A 17,893-nucleotide genomic window follows, 5' to 3' on the forward strand; every position below is an offset into this window, starting at 1 on the left:
TCTGACGCCCCCTGGCTGGTCCTCTTCTTGCTTCTGATGCTCCGTTGCCTCTTCAGGTCCTTCGGCTCCTCTTCAGGTAGTTCGGCTCCTCTTCAGGTCCCCTCCTGATGATGGCGTCTCACAAACAATGATGTGAGCAAGCAGCTGATGTCATTGTGTGTGCCGGACATGGGTGTGGACCCGAAGAACCGGAAGAGGAGCTAAACGACCTGAAGAGGCACCGGAGCATCGACAGAGGCTGGCAGGCTATATACTGGGGGGCAGGGTTTGGCAGTCTATATACTGGAGGAAATGTGCTGGTCTGCTTAATACTGACTGGAAACCAATGCATTTCCCACCCAAGGCTTATACCCGAGTCAATAGGTTTTCCAAGTTTTTTGTGTTAAAGTTAGGTAGCTCAGCTTATGCTTGGGTAGGCTTATACTCGAGTATATACAGTATGTTAACAATTGGAAGAAAAGAATCGCCCACCGATGATCTCAATTGGTCTAGGAAAAGGGGAGCAGGATTGGTAGAGATAGTTCACATGCCCATTTGAATGAAAAAGCGAAATAACGCTAAAAATAAGTTGTATGCTGTGAAAATGTAAAAATATAAGAAGAAATAGAGAGCAAATTGGGTATTTGATTGTTGTATATAGTTAGATGCTGATGATAGATAGGAATATGTGTATAAATTAAATAAGAAGAAAGTATTGGGATTTTAAATTTTGAAAGAGGAGTAATGTGAATTATGTCAGGCACGGTGGTTTGCCATCGTTGTGATATTTTTATATGTGCGCATTTTATCCTCTTAAATATGAGTAAAATACAATAAATTCATTTATTATTACAAAAAACTATGCTCTGTCTGTACAATTTTTCCTCTAGAAAATTAAACCTGAAAAATGATGATATTAAGGTTAAAGAGGAAAACTTTACATTGCCTATGGTCTTGATTGTGGATTTTTCTCATTGGGTACTTTTTATTCACACCCGGTGAACACTTTGAAGAGCTGTGAAGTGGATATGGAGATGATTTGAAGAAAAGAAGAGCTCCGGTTCAGTGTGAAATTTACAAACTATATTGATTTGTTCCTGTAGTCTTTTCTCTAGAGAGTCGAAGTTTAATTTTTCTTCCTCAAGCAACAGTTGCACAAATCTTAGGGAACTGGCCATGGCCTCCTGTTCCCATTTAGTGATAAGAATGGGGCGTTTAAATGTGTTGCCTGGGGTAAGAGTAATCCTGATTACTAATCCACTGAGCACAATTTTATTCTTAAAATAGTTTTCCACTTTGCACTTCCCACCAGGAGGTGCATTGATCCTTGTATATTTTTGTCAGTTCCTTAAAGTAATACTGTGAAGTATAAAAACTTTTGCCTAACTCTGCCCTAATAAAAAGAAAGGCAATTCTCTAATTTACTATAATTAGCTGTCTGCAGGCGTTTAGCTGCTAGCAGAGGTTTTACCTTGCCCTGCAGGCTAATCTCCATTTGCCATGCTTTCTGGTTGTCACAGGCAACTGTATAGTACAACAAGAGATGACAGAAGGCTTCTTGAGATGGTCTGTAGGGCCTGTAGTGATGTCACAAGCATGTGACTTATCACATGCTTCAGGGCAGCCTAATACAAACATGCTGTCCTGCTTCATTTGAAAGTACTTAGTTCAATGGAAAGGACCTATAGTGATCTGACAATTACAAACATGCTCTCCGCTTCTAGCTTCAGTGGGGTGAGCTAATGTCACAACCAGGAAGTGCCCACCCACATCAGAATTAGCAGAATCTAAATCTAATTTTATGTATACCAGATATATCTCAGGCTAGGACGAAGCCAGCAGCATGATACAAGTGGTCCCCTACTTAAGAACACTCGATTTACATACAACCCCAAGTTACAAACGGACCTCTGGATATTGGTAATTTATTGTACTTTAGTCCTAGGCTACAATAAACAGCTGTAACAGTTATCACAGGTGTCTGTAATGAAGCTTTATTGTTAATCCTGATTCTTATGACAACCCAACATTTTTAAAATCCAATTGTCACAGAGACCAAAAAAGTTCTGGCTCGGATTACAATGATAAAGTATATAGTTCTGACTTACATACAAATTCAACTTAAGAACAAACCTACAGACCCTATCTTGTATGTAACCCAGGGACTGCCTGTACAAGTATCATTGGAACTGTGATCAAAGACTCTCTTCTCTCTCTTATGATTCTAGTCCAACTCCAATCTCCAGCTAATTCAGCATCAGCTCTACTGATATATCAGGAGTATTAGGGGTTAAAGGGTTATTCCCACAAAGACAAGTTTCTTAAATGTACTCAGCATAATAAACTAACACATTCTCTAATTCACTGTTATTAACCAAAATACAGCATTTCACAGATATAATTACAACCTGTCTTGGTCCATGTGTACAAAATTTCAGTTCCCCTAGACACGACCCGGTAACTTCTGACTTAGGGCCGGGGACGCCATCTTGGATTTCTGTCTGAACGTCATGCTGAGTTTCTCTCCCTGTCTCTGCTCCCTGCATTCTAGCCCTGCCCCCTGCAGTCCAGGACGGAGCTCTCACTGACACATACACTGACATCCTGCCGGCAGCAGCAGCATGAGGAGAACTACAAGCTACAGCAGAGATATAGGACAGCTGACATTGTGTGCAATAGGCTAATGGATCTCATCATCTCATCTCTGAGATAGTCATTAGCCATACCCGCAAGATAAATACTAAACAAGTTAAATCAGATACCACAAAGTCATGAATTATAAGGAAGACCTGATACACAAGTTGCTTTAGTCTCACTATGTCTATAAACTAATCCAGGAAAAATGTGTTCTAGTTCTTTTCAAGCCTATATCTGAAATCTTAAGTGGAGCACATTGTCAGGGTTTTTTGGTGAAATGATGTTCTTTACACTTCCCACTGATGCACCCAACAGTGTGTACTTGGACCTTCAACAATTTAGAAACTTTTCTGTAGCCAGGGCCAACAGTATGGTTGTGAAGGTCATAAGACAACTCACTGGTTTACCCATCATGAGACCTAATTGTGTGGCACCTTTCTATAGGCCATCTGTGCTACCATCTTATAGTATTTTTCAGTAAGTGGCAGGATTGCTTTCTAATTACTGATACATTTCAGGTGGTATGATGACTATCCATAGTTTTTTGCACCTCTCTTTCTTGTGCATTGTGCAATAATTTTTTCTTGATTCATTTCTCGTTATAACACATAATGTGTGGCTTGATTTCTTTGGCAGTGTGGATTGGATGGGTTGTTGCCTACATCTGGTGATAATTTCATGACTGTAGCACCTTCTTAAATGCTGATAATTCTCCCCCCCAACACCGGACAACCCGTGCTTCCAGGATTTGCTCGGCCCACAAGCATCTAGAACCTGAAAAAAAAATAGTAATTGTCTCTGTGACTGACACCACACATGTTAAGAGCTAGTAGTAGTTCAGTGACACAGACAATAGTACCAGACGATCTGCTCCATTGGGAAAAATACTTTATTACGTCTTCTCCCGCCCATGACTGTTGAATTTGCTGCCAGATATCTTACTCTACCAGCACCACATCTCCGTACTCAAACCATAAAACACCACAGTCGGTTACAGTAAGGTCAACTAAATAACAGTGTTCCTAAATCATATAAACCTCACAACACAATGGACCTTTCTGCTACCCCAGCACACAGTGGATGTAGAATCCACAGTGTGGCCCTTCTTCATTTATTATTATATATATATTTATTATAATATATACTATTAATTAATTATAGTACATATAGCACCCCATTTATTATATATATATATTGGACCCTACTAGACCCTACTGGACCCCCTAATATATATATTTTATGAACAGGGCAGCACAAGAAAAGGAAAAAATTACTTGGGTGCAGAGCATCATTCATGCACTTTTATTAGCGCCAGTTCACTGTTTCTCATCTGAACCTTGCCGTTTTCATATATCATATACAGCATCATCTTAATTTAATTTATATATAAAAATTAAATAAATTATATACATACCCCATTATATTATATACAGCCCCCCTAATTATATAATATGCAGCCCCCCTTATTATATAATATTCAGCCCCCTTATTATATTTTATATGGCCACCCTTTCTATATTATATTCAGCCCCCTCTTATTATATTGTATACAGCCTCCTTATTATTTAATATGCAGCCTCCCTTATTATATAATAAGCAGCTCCCTTATATTATATACAGCCCTCCTTATTATATACAGCCCCTCTTATATTATATTCACCGCCTTATTTTATATACAGCCCCAATTATATTATATACAGCCACATTTATTATATACAGCCCCCTTATTATATAATATGCACCCCCAATTATATTATATACCACCCCCTTATATTATATATAGCCCCCCTTATTTTATACAGCCCCTTATTAAATACAGCTCCTTTTATATTATATATAGCCCTCTTATTTTATACAGCCCCCCTTATATTATATACAGCCATTTTATTTTATACAGTCCCCCTTTTTCTATAATATGCAACCCCAATTATATTGTATATAGCCGCCTTATTATATAATATGCAGCCCCCCATCTATAGTATATAGCCTCCCTTATTTTATAATATGCAGCCCTTTGTTAAAGTCAATCCAGTCATGCTCCCACGCAGCCATTCGCGTCCTCTTCATTTGCCCGGCTCCACTCCTGCCTTCTGCTCTGTGTCAAGAAGCAGGCAGCGTGACATCATCCGATGCTCCCTGGATCCTCCAGAGAAAAGAGCGACACAGACAAAAGGATCTGTGCCAGAAAATGGGACATTGGAGGTGGGCAGCTACAGGAAAGGGGGCATGGGAGGGGGCAGCTACAGAAAAGGGGACATGGGAGGGGGGCAGCTACAGGAAATGGGACATTGAAGGTGGACAGCTACAGGAAAGGGGACATGGGAGGGGGCAACTACAGGATAGTAGACATGGTAAGGGAGCAGCTACAAGAAAGAGGACATGGGAAGGGAGCAGCTACAGAAAAGGGGAGGGGGCAGCTTCAGGAAAAAGAACAATGTAAGTAGGGGATGCATCAAACAGAAAAGCACAGGGAGTTACGGTGGGGTGCACAAATATATACAAATACATTTTTGGCTAGACAATAGACCCAATCCCCTCTCAGGTCCTTGTAGAAAATTTATTCTCACAGCTGGTTCATTGGCAAAAAAATGTTGCGGCCAACGGCTTTAAGTCTATTGCGGCATAAGGGTGGGGGAGAGAGAGGGCCGAGTCGGCTTATATGCCGATGACATGGTGTTGTTTATGTCTGACGCAGGCGCTATCCTACCACACGCGATCTCCCTCATAAGTGAGTTTGGGGAATACTCGGGACTACTGGTGAATTGGTCCAAATCGGTGTGTACATGCCGGTAGGCTCATCCCCATGGACAGGACCTGAGGTTGTTGAAAGACTGAAAGTGGTCAGTGAATTTACCTACTTAGGGATTACTATTTTCAAGATATACCATAACACAAGTAAACGGGTAACGGACCCACTGTTGTCCTTTGCTAGAGACAATTGTAAGGCGTGGAAAACCCTCCCACTTTCAACAGCCGGAAGAATAAACTTGGTAAAACTCATTATTCTGCCCAAATGCCTATACGTACTGCAGCATGCAGCAGTCCTGATCCCAAAGAGGTTCTTCAAAACACTACACTCCCTTATAGGCACCTTCATATGGGGAACATCCAGAGTCAAGTTAAGCCTAACTACATTGCAACGCCCCAAAGACGAGGCGGGGATGGCCCTGCCAGACTTTTATCTTTACCATATAGTGGGTCAGCTTAAATATCTCAGACACTGGGTCATAGAACAACCACTGCCAAACACAGAACATCACCTCCAGCACCACTTGGGCATCCCCAGCCTATGGCCAGTATTGGTACCTAACCCTGACCTAGACCTTCCCTTACTCCCCCTGCACAGATTAGCTAGACAAGTTTGGCAGGTGACGACTAAAGTAACAGGGTTTACTAACATCATAGCAGAGATGCCACTCTGGAATAACCCATCTTTACCACAGCTACAACAGCCGGAGGGGGGAGCCCTCTGGGAAAGCAAGGGGATACATACACTTGGAGATGTGTATGACGCAAAGGTTCTTCATTCCTTCCAGGAATTGCAACAAAAATTTTAACTAGGGAGGAATTTCTTCTACAGATTCCTACAACTGTGACATGCCCTGGAGTCTCAGTTTCCTCCCCCTAGGACACCTATCTCCTCATACCCTAGTTGGGATCTGCAAAACACAAGGCCCTAGGAGTATCATATCTGCATTATACACCCACCTCACTCAGGGAGCTGGATAAATGGAGGATACTCATTCCAACATTAGAGGATGAGTCTGTTAACGAGCTACTCGTTGCTCACACCAAAGTATCCCCCTCAGCAAATAATAGAATGACTCAGTTATACTTCACCCACCAGACCTACCTAACACCAGTATGCATGGCAAGGAGGGTGGTGAGCTTGGGGCACATTTCTGGCACATGAGCTGGGTCTGTCCACCGATACAGGAGTTTTGGAAGGACATCATTAGCTTCTTGTCCACATTAATGCACATTCCCATCCCCATGTCCCCTGAAGCATGCCTCTTGGGCCTACTTTCTGAAGAAGATTGGTCTCTCTACCAAATTATATTCCTAAGGGAAACTCTATTTATGGCCCGAAAGTGCATAGCTCTAAGATGGTATGATGCTAATACTCCAAACTTGAATATGTGGAAATCACAAATCAACCAAATTTTACCATACGAAAAACTGGTGTACAAACATCGAAGATGCCCAGACAAATTTGAACGAGTGTAGGGGACCTGGTGCGAGTCGGGGGACACAAATTATTCAGTACGCAGGTTTAGGCAGGAATTGAGGGATCTTACTACTACAACATAAAGCAGCAGTGTACCGCCAATGACTGGATATAACCCTCCACAAGGGAGAATGACCCTGGACAAGATAGCTGATCAGCTCTGAGTGAAACGGGGAAAAGAGATACAGAAGCTGAGAGAATAACAGGAGTACAAACCCAAGGGGGGGCTGACATGTTATTCACCTGAAGTTGATACACAGTTGGGACTAGAAAAGTTGAGTTAAGATCAGGGCCAGCTCCAGGTATTAGTGGGCCCCTGGGCGACAGAGCCTTAGTGGGCCCCTCCGTGGGCCGCCCTCCAGTGGCCACACTGCCTCCCCCTGCGGACACACTGACTACCCGCCTTACACCTGCGGACACACTAACCAACTCCCCTTCCCCTCCGGGCACACTCACCCCCCCCCCAACCTCCCTCTGCGGACACACTGACCCCCTCACCCACCCTCCCCCTGGGGACACACTGAACCCCCCCCCCCTGCGGACACACTGAACCCCCCCCACCCCTGTGGACACACTAGACCCCCCCCCTCCCCTGCGGACACACTGAACCCCCCCTGCTGACACAATGAACCCCTCCTCCCCTGCAGACACACTGAACCCCCTCCCCCTGTGGACACACTGACCACCCCTGCTGACACACTGACCCCCCCCCCCCTCCTCTGGGAAAGAAAAAAGAATTCACCTTTCCTGGTTCGCCCAGAGCAGCGCCTGCAGCTGTCTTTTGTCTTCAGTCTGGGCTTCCCGTACGGCCGGCTCTGAAGCTCGCACACGTGATCCGATGACGTCATCATGTGCGCCGGCTTCAGAGCCGTCGCATACCCTGCGGAGCGCCGCATCGTGGGAACCGGGACAGGTGAGTTTTAGATTCTGTCTCTATGCTGCGCTCCCGACCAGCGCAGCATAGAGGCAGAAAAGTGATCGATCCGGATGGTGATCAATTGTACCAGTGTCTTATAACGACACTGGTACAATTGATCCCGGGGCCCCGGCACTTGCCCGGGTTGGCCGGGTGCTGGCGCCGGGCCTGGTGAAGACTCTAGTCACTTTAGTATTGTTTTTGTTTTTTTGTTATTTAATTCATGTCATAGCACAACTGTACAATCAAACAGAAAAGAGATTTCATTGCAGTATCTTTATTCAATACGATGCACAAGCATGTTATACGCTGTACTGTTTTATTTATACCATTCCAATTGCTTGTATACAGATGTTGTTGTCTCAATGTAAGCTGAATGAACGCTGTGACCATGATTACTAATAAAATCAGTTAAAAAAAAAAAGGTAATGATTTATTTTACCACACAGTAAACACAGACATTTTTATGTTGTTGCAGAAAAGACATCTAAGACCAAGTGAACATATATTTTGGTTGCAATTTTGATTGTCTGTGTCGCTGTTATTCTGCAACTGCTGCCCATACCTTGTCGTAGCTTGTTTTCATAGTACAAAAGGTACCAAAAGGTGACCTAATTTTGTAAAGCAAGTTTTTCTGTAAAAAATGTATTTGCAGCTATTATCTAATTTATATCACAGACAAGACAGGATCACAATAGAAGATAGGCATCACTATATAAAACCCCATCATTGCCTGCAGTACTGACAACGGATGTCACAGCTCATGTACACCTCTTATCTACACTGAGCAAGTCTAGGACACTCTTCAAAGAGCCCAATGAGTCTGCTAGTCGCTTGCTGCCTATGGCTGAGATTAGAAGAAGCGCAGTCAGCCCCCATAATCAGTACATAGAACAGAATTAAAAAGTCTAAAAAACTGAAAAAAAATGTGAAAAAAGTTATATGATTCTCTATTTTATTTAATACGTCAAAAAGAAAATTAGTGATATATTTCCTCTTAGGCCTCTTGCACACTAGCGTTGCGTTTCACGTGCGTGTGCAATGCGTGAAAAACTGACGTTTTTGCTGCGTTTTTGTTGCATTTTTCCTTGGAGTAATTTGCGTTTTTTTTGCGTTTTCGGCGCATTTTTGACGCGCGATTCAATGGGAGACTCGAGCATATTTCAAAGGGACCATGGTTTGGGATTAAAATGTGTTATTTAATTGAAAAATAATGTCTTCTGATAATTTGCAAACATCGGCGATCTATTCTTCACTGTTCCGCGCGTATATTATCTCCCGACAATTTAGCAGATGTGAAGAACAGTGAAGAATAGAATAAAAACATTGTACACAGTGAACACAGTGACCACAGGATCATTTAAGATAAAAACACAGTGCAGAACACAGTGCAGAATAGATTACAGATGTTCGGCACATCTGCTTACTTGTCGGGAGATACGCGCGGAACGGCGCGAACAAAATAGCATGTGAAGAACAATATATATGTGTGTGAAGAACAAATTGCAGATGTTTAAATACATCTGCAATGTGTTCTACACACATATATATTGTTCTTCACATGCTATTTTGTTCACACCGCTCCGCGCGTATCTCCCGACAAGTAGCAGATGTGCCGAACATCTGTAATCTATTCTGCACTGTGTTCTGCACTGTGTTTTTATCTTAAATGATCCTGTGGTCACTGTGTTCACTGTGTACAATGATTTTATTCTATTCTTCACTGTTCTTCATTGTGTTTTTTTAATTAAATGCTCGATCGCGAGCAGGGGAAATAATGTTATTCTGGTCACCTAGCAACCCTTACGTTTAAAACGCATTGCACTCGCATTGCACTTGCAATGATTGCGAGTGCAATGCGTTCTTGATGCATCTCCATAGACTTGAATGGGGCGTGAAAAACGCGCGTGACCCGCAAAAATAGAGCATGCTGCGATTTTGACGCGCGTGCAAACGAACGCAAGCACGCGCGTTAAAAACCACGCTAATGGAGAAAGACCCATTGAATACAATGGGACAGAGTGCAATGCGAGTTCTGAGCGTCAAATGCACGCGCAGAACTCGCGCGTGAAAAACGCCAGTGGAGAAGGGGCCTAACTCTGCCACAAAAAAAGATTCAAGTAGATCTGTATATTAAGCCGGTATACAGATGTTTACTTACCTTATTGCATAGAAAGCCTAAAATATAAGTCAAAACATTAAAGTGGAAGGCATGAATAATACACCTCTATTGAATCCAATAAAGTGTTTTAACTGATTGATGAGGCCTAAAATTGCTTCTTTACACCTGCGAATGTAAAAAATAAATATTTTCTTCTCTGATTATATTGGGCATTCCATCACTTTTACATTTCTAACATTCCACTCCTGGCGTATTATTGTATTTGTGTTGTTTATGGCATTGAGATGTGCATATATCAGATTTGTATTTTACTTTATTTTTATAGACGTGAAATATATTGCTATTTTCAGTTATGGCAGTAAAAAAAATAATTCACATTGATTAAGCTCATCCTATCCTTAACCTTGTTCAAAACTGCATTACAATATTGATAGATGTTTACATTGAACGTCCATTCATTGTAAAGCTGGATAATTTGCCAAAAGTCTAATGTACTTATTACAAATAAAATAATTTTATATCTCGTGGTACAACACAACCGAGATGTACTGCGATGAGTTTACCTATAAAAATACCATTATGTGTGATTGCATATTTTTTTGCAAATGGATTTGTCCTGTATTATATTGCTCAAACATAATACTTATGGGTAAATGAAATGTGAATGCATTACATAATCAATAACTACTGACATTGTATGCCTGATGATAGATGGAAGCAGATATCGGGTGCTGTGTTAGTCATGTTAGAGCTTTTGCTTCATGATGTTCATGTTAGAGCTTTTGTTTCATGTTGTTCTCTAAACCTTTATTGACAGTATTTTTGGTGAGGAAAACTATTTTTTGGGGAACATTAAAAAATAGATACATCTTCAAAAATCCCAAAATTGACAATTCTTTTCAATTAAATAAAACTAAATAGATAATTGTTACACTAATAATAATAATGAGTTTTCAGCACTAATATGATGTGTTTTATTGACTGATGCTAATGATGTACGGTGCTGGGTTTTATCATTAGCCTTCCATAAATGTTCATTCTACAATGGATGGCAATGGATTATTAAAAGCAATTGACCTACTGCCCCATTGTAACAATGTAGAAATGCACATTATAAGGTGCTCATGTGAGAACTATACTGCAACATGTTATGAGGGATAAAATAGCAGGAAGGTGCGTTTGACTCATAAAAGCAGGAAAAATACTTTATATATTATAATTACAGGCGGTCCCCTACTTAAGGACACCCGACTTACAGACAACCCATAGTTACAGACAGACCCCTCTGCCCACTGTGACCTCTGGTGAAGCTCTCTGGATGCTTTACTATAGTCCCAAGCTGCAATAATCAGCTGTAAGATGTCTGTAATGAAGCTTTATTGATAATTCTTGGTCCAATTACACCAAAAATTTTGAAACTCCAATTGTCACTGGGGCAAAAGAAAAAAAATTGTCTAGAACTTCCATTATAAAATATACAGTTTCGACTTACATACAAATTCAACTTAAGAACAAACCTCCAGACCCTATCTTGTATGTAACCCGGGGACTGCCTGTACTCAATTTACACTTTAAAAAAACCTGTCACCAGTGACCGCTCCCTCACAAACTACATAATGTAGATGTCATGTTTCACTATAGGCTCTCCCCATGGGATTGGAGCCACCATTATAAAAATAGACTTTTAGTGATGTTCTCTGTTACTAAAGAAACAGTAAAGCCACCCTGCCTACTAACTGACACTGACACTCGGGAATGAGGGAGATATTGGCCTTTTGACTCGCTGAAGAGAATTCCTGATGGAGGGGTGAATGAGGGGTTTAAAAGAGTAGCTGGCTTTGTGTGACTTGCTGAAGTAAAATCAGCATCCTCATGAATTCTCCTCAGTGTCACACACAGCCACCTTTTCATTCCTAAGGTGGCAGGGTTAGCAGTGTTAGAATCAGTTAGGAGGCGAGATAGCTTGACGCCATGCCAGAGCCCCCTTCCCCACTTCAATAACTGGATCTTTAGTAAATGTATAAATAAAAGTCTTTTTTAGAAGAATGATAGAAATTCACTCCGCCTTTGATCTCTAAATAGATAAATTAAAAGGCATCAGCATAACGAGTAATCGTTGAGTCACTCATGATGAGACCAGTTGTGATCTCAAAGATTGACTCCAGTTTATTACAGTACAAAGCACATATTTCTATCAGTAAAATAGCAAAATGCATAGAACAATAGGACACTGGGGCACATGTATCATGAGTCTTGCTTTTACAGTTTTTTAGACTTTTCTTGGCTTTTCTGCTGGTCACATGTATTAACGTGTTTTAATGTGCCATTTGATCTGTAGGGAATTTGTGACTTCTTAAAACAAAAGTCCCAAACAGTTCCCCAGTTATTTTCTACGCCTGGTCAGAGGAAGCTGCAGATTTGTGATAAAAATGTGCTACTTTTTTGCAACTTTTTAAGAAAGTCCCAAATTTCACACCTGGATTAAGGTGATAACTGAGGGAACACTGCAGGAAACTAGAAAATGAAAGGAGACTGTTTTAAGTACAAAAAACAATTAAAAATGAGCACAGGAACCATGAAAACCTCAAAAATTTAAGAAAAAGGGAAGCCAAAACTTTGATACATGTGCCATCTTATTCTTCATGAGAAATCTCCACCTTTAATACTATCATTGCTCATAGACATGAATGCTAGGCATATGAGAATTACATTTTGCAACAAAGTGTAAACTTCTGTACACAGCATAACATCTGATCTTCAATCTAGTATAACAAGTAAAATGACAATGATTCTACTGTTCTAATGAATAAAATGCAATTCTAGCAGTGTATAATGACACTGACACTTCTAAAAGTTACAGTGGTTTATGTGGGTAAAATGTAGTTAGGAAGAAACTCTTAGATATCTCAATGCTGCTTCAGACCGAGCATGCTATTTCACAATAATTGGAACTTCTCTTATATTAGGATCCGTTTGCTGTACTGTAAGTTGCCAGCTAGTTAGCAGGTCACAGGTCTGTTCGAATGCTACATGTCTAGTAGAAGAAAATTTTAGATGTTCTGACCCAGTAGTCTAGTCAACATAGGCTCAGTTCCTGGTGCTTTTCTATTTTCTTGGCTGTCAGCTCAATAACTTTAGAGAGAACCTGTCACCAGCAATGTAATTTTTAGATGGTGACAGGTTGCAATAGCCTTTGCTATGCTGATTTTAAATTCAGCATTCTGACTCATTTCAGTAGTTTAATAGATTATATTACATAACCTTGCTCCCTGCCAGCTCTGTGTAGTGAGTCCCAATGGTTGGGGGCAGCTGCAGCCTATGTTTGCCTGTCTCAGTCTCCTCTCCTCCACACTCCTTCAACTCCTTCCCCCTTCCCCACTTCCTGCCATATGTATTAAGCAGGCAGGAGAGGAAGGGAGATGGTGAGGAGGAGAGGAAAAATACATGGCAACCAATCACAGCTCCACTTTAAAATATTCATGAGCACTGGTAAAATGAAAGCTGAACTGTGATTGGCTGCCATGGGCAACTGGAAATATTCTGCCTTTCAGACAGCTTGATAAATCTGCCCCACTAGATGCAAAGTCCAACATAACATTCTTACACTACTCCACATTTATGAATTAGGATCAGACACATTGATATATCTGGTCTAGTCTAACTCTGCACTGTTCTAGTTTGCAACACTTTTGATAAATCTCCCCTAGTATGTTTAGTCACTCAAGGAATCTTAAATGTTAAAAACTACTCAGCAGAAGGAACAGAGGTCCGGCACAGGGTTTTATGTTTTCCAGCTGTGATGTTGTTGAAACATTTACACCACTCTTGGGGGTTGATATATAGAACAACATCAGAAAATGCACTTTGTCTTGCATTTCTCTTACTTATGCAGCATTTTCTGTTACTTTGCGTTGCTTTAAATTACTAAGTTCTTGTTACAGACACATTGAAAATAACTGGCTATAAAATGTGCATATAGCTTTACTTTCAACATAAGAGCACAACCTATTGATTCTAATAATGTTCCATCACAAAGAGTTGATGTGACACCAAGAATTTATGTAAATGGCTGTGTTTTGGGCAACAAATTAGCCCGAATGTGGCACATATAATTCATGTGTACATGTGACTGGGGATGGGACTCTGTGGTCTGAAAACTTGCAAAGATTTCTGGTTATCTAATTGCTTTAACAGCTTTGTGATTTTTTACACAAAACTATTTGACATCACATTGTAAATAAAGGCTTTGTTATAAACTTTGTCACGTCTTCTATGGTCACAGAAAATCTCATGGCTGATAATGGCTTTAAACAAACAGAACAAGGGGCTGATGATGCACCAAAACATCTAAGGCTTCTTGCCCACAAGTGAGTTTGATGCGTCAAACTCACCTCAAACGCGCATTGTGAGCTTACTGTAACATCTGGACCAACGCTTCAGTTCAATTCCAATTTGTGAGTCGGGCCAGGTGTTCCAGCAAGCTCACAATGCGAGTTTGATGCAATAAACTCCCTTGTGGTTAACAGGACTTAATCCAATATTGCATAGGGGCCATTTAAATGAATAGATGTCTATGTAATACATGAATGAGTGGAGTTTCCAAGAAGAAGGGCTTCTGTTTGTCTCCTACGTGGGGGTTCATATGGACAGGGTTTATCTTGAATTGAATGGGAGATATATGGTTGTTAAGGTCTATTTCTAGAAAACAGGCAGCCAGGAATGCTAATTTTACATGAAAGCCATTTCCAATTCAGTGTTATTATTCCAAGTGTCTTCCTAGTCTTCCTTGCTATATTTTATTATTTAGAAACAAAATCTGACCTATGGTACCCATCTGGGAAGAAAAATCACATAACGTTTAAAATGTTCCCTATCTTCAAAGGAATTTGGCCAGGAATTTATATTTATGATGTAACTGCAACATACCAACATACAACCCCACCTAACTATTATGCTGAAAAGCCACAGCTTTAATTCAATTCTATGGAAGCCACAATTGTAATGGAGGCTTCCAGTCAGTACAGAGAGCATGACACTAATGTGTATGCACACACACCAATAAACCCGCACAGCTCCAGGTGCACAATCCTCCAGGAATGCCTTTCTTTTTCCAAGTAACATAGCGTTAAAACGGATGAGGTCGGAACTCACTTGTTCATGAATAATCGTGAATCCTTTATAGGTCCATGGAAAGAACAGCAGTTACAGACTCGTACACATGAGTAAAAAGGTGGAGCTAATCTGACACATTTCAGACCTGTTGATCCTAAGTCATAGAAGTCTCTGACTATAGACTATGCCTAAAGAACAACAGGTCTGAAATGCGCCATATTAGCTTCAACATTTTACTCATTTGTACAAGTCTGTAACTGCTGTTCTTACCATGGACCTATAAAGGATTCCCGATTATTCATGAACAAGAGAGTGCCGGCCTCATCCGTTTTAAGCCCAATATAGAGAGCATGGGGTCAACTGCTTCTGCCTACATGCAGGAATGACAGTGTATACACAGGCGAAACGCGTGGATATCATTGTCTCTAGTGTCCAGCACTGACCTATGTTTACCTAGGTAATGCATGGCTATTATTGTACTATATGTTTGATAATGTTTTTTTTACCATTCTTGTGGGTATCATTATTGAAGTATTGTATTTAATTGCTAACAATTTATACTGTGCATAAATATAGCCTGTCTTACCATGATTGTTAATCTATACTGGTATCCTGGGGACACTAGGTTTTGTATAGCACCTCTATGTGCTTTTTAAATGTTTTTATCCTCTTATTTTTTGATGAACGAATAAAGTGATTGTATTTATCTTATCCTTTTTGGACATCCGCTTTTTTCATTTAAATGATGCAGGAACAGTGGTCACAACACACACCACTTCATTGCAACGCTAGGGACCTGGGTTCAAGTCCCAGGGTCAACATCTGCAAAGAGTTTGTACGTTCTCTCCATGTTTGCATGGGTTTCCTCTGGGTCCACCAGTTTCCTCCCACACTCCAAAACATACTGGTAGGTTGATTAGATTGTGAGCCCCCATGGGGACAGGGGCTGATATGACAAGCTCTGTGTAGCGCTGTGTAATCTGTGTACACTATATAAATAAAGGAATTATTATTATTATACAATCATACACATGGGACATCATACAAACTAGTGAGTAACCCTTTTCAGGTGTTTCTAACAGTTTATGAACAGTTGGCAACATTGATCGTTGCCTTTAATATACAATTTAAAGGCTTAAAAGGAAAGCAAATAAAATTTGCAGAAGACAAAATATTTAAAATTATAGAAAAATATATATTTACATTTTCTTTACTAGAATGCAAAAAGAAAAGCTAATGTGAAAGAACAAACATGAATTGAATTTATTACAGATGCCTGATTTTTATACTGTTTTGTTCCAGCAAGTCAACAGTGACTGACAGAGCAACAAAACACGTTCTACATTACGAGGCTTGTTCTGTTTACACGGGTTTGGAAAGTGACTCTATTTTCAGAAGTCTGAGTTGTTTAAACCATTTGAAATTCAACCCGTTCCAGTATAAACAGCTTAAAACAACCATTGGAGGGACTATATTAAATACCTACTTTCATCTTAGAACTTTTTGCTGTTTGATGTATCCTCTACCATGTAATAACACAACTGGTGCTAAGAGTAGAAAAGCATTTCTCAACTTCATGTCAGTAAGAATCAGCAGGTCATCAATAGCAATCATGATTTATTGATCAACAAACATAACCTTTCACAATGTATCTTTTTTTCTTTTTTCGCCATCGGTTTTACAAACATACTGCCTTACTTCAAAGAACCACAATAGGTCCCTGAGCAAAAAAGATTGAGATCTGTACATTTCAAATACTTGATACTGATGAGCTGTCTATTGCTGTTTCTGGTTAGACATGAAATACAATTTTTATTCCTTGTGATTCCTTTATTATGTGGTGTACATTATATACATAAAAATGCTTAAAATAATATAAGCTTTGACTATTAAAAGGTTATGTGTCTTTGACTCAAAAAAGGTTATACTTCTGTTATGTAGGGTTTGGAAATGGACAGGTGACAGTGGGCTCTATGTGACAGAGACAGTGGGTCCTGAAACTAAAGGTTCTTTCAGCTGTCCATGACTGCTCTCCTCCCCTACCCTAATTGACGTTACCTTCCTGCACCAAATTGCAAAACACAGAGACAATGACAAGACAGTACAAACAGATATCGAAGCGGGCAAATGAAGTACAAAATCACAAGGTAAAAGGATAGTTTTAATACAAGCAAAGGGTTAAGATTTTCAGACCACAGAATAATAGGATACACAACAAGCTTACTAAGTGCCAACACTTTGCAGACAAGGGGCCTGTGGCAGACAGACCTCTTATGTTATTGTACCAGAACTCTGAAATTCAGAAAAGACAGAAGAACAAGGTAGTAACATTAGTGGAGAGAGACTCTAGTCATAAACAGCAGGTTAGCTATTGATGAACTCGAGCAGGTATGGTGCATGAAGCAAATTGACATATCAAAGCATCCTTAGCCGTAACTTACAGGCAAATATGTAAAAGTACCCCTTCTTTTATGAGGGGCCACTGGTCAATAGACTGGAAGGATTATGGTGAAGATATAACCTGAGGAGGCATGGACCATGAAGGCTGAGAGATCCATTGCCGCTCCTCAAGACCTCATAACCCATTAAATGAACTAGATCATGAACGGAAGGGGATGTGTGAGGTAACTTGTAAAGAAAAAGTTTATGGTAGACAACCAAACATGCTCCCCCAAAACAAACTGAGGTGACTGTTTTTTATTTGCCTTTCATGGGTTTTAGCTGGGTTTGAAAGAACCTGGGCCCAGACTGTGCACAGTTGTTCATATGTCATTTTGGCAGAGGGATTCATAGACTCTGCAGGATGAGAATTTAGGATGTACCCATAATTACAGAAGAGACCATAGTCAAAGAGTTTACTCCAAAATCTGAGAGCGGGATATATCTTTCCTTTGTTCTC

This window comes from Engystomops pustulosus, chromosome 1, assembly GCF_040894005.1.
Source record: "Engystomops pustulosus chromosome 1, aEngPut4.maternal, whole genome shotgun sequence".
Taxonomy (NCBI): Eukaryota; Metazoa; Chordata; class Amphibia; order Anura; family Leptodactylidae; genus Engystomops; species Engystomops pustulosus.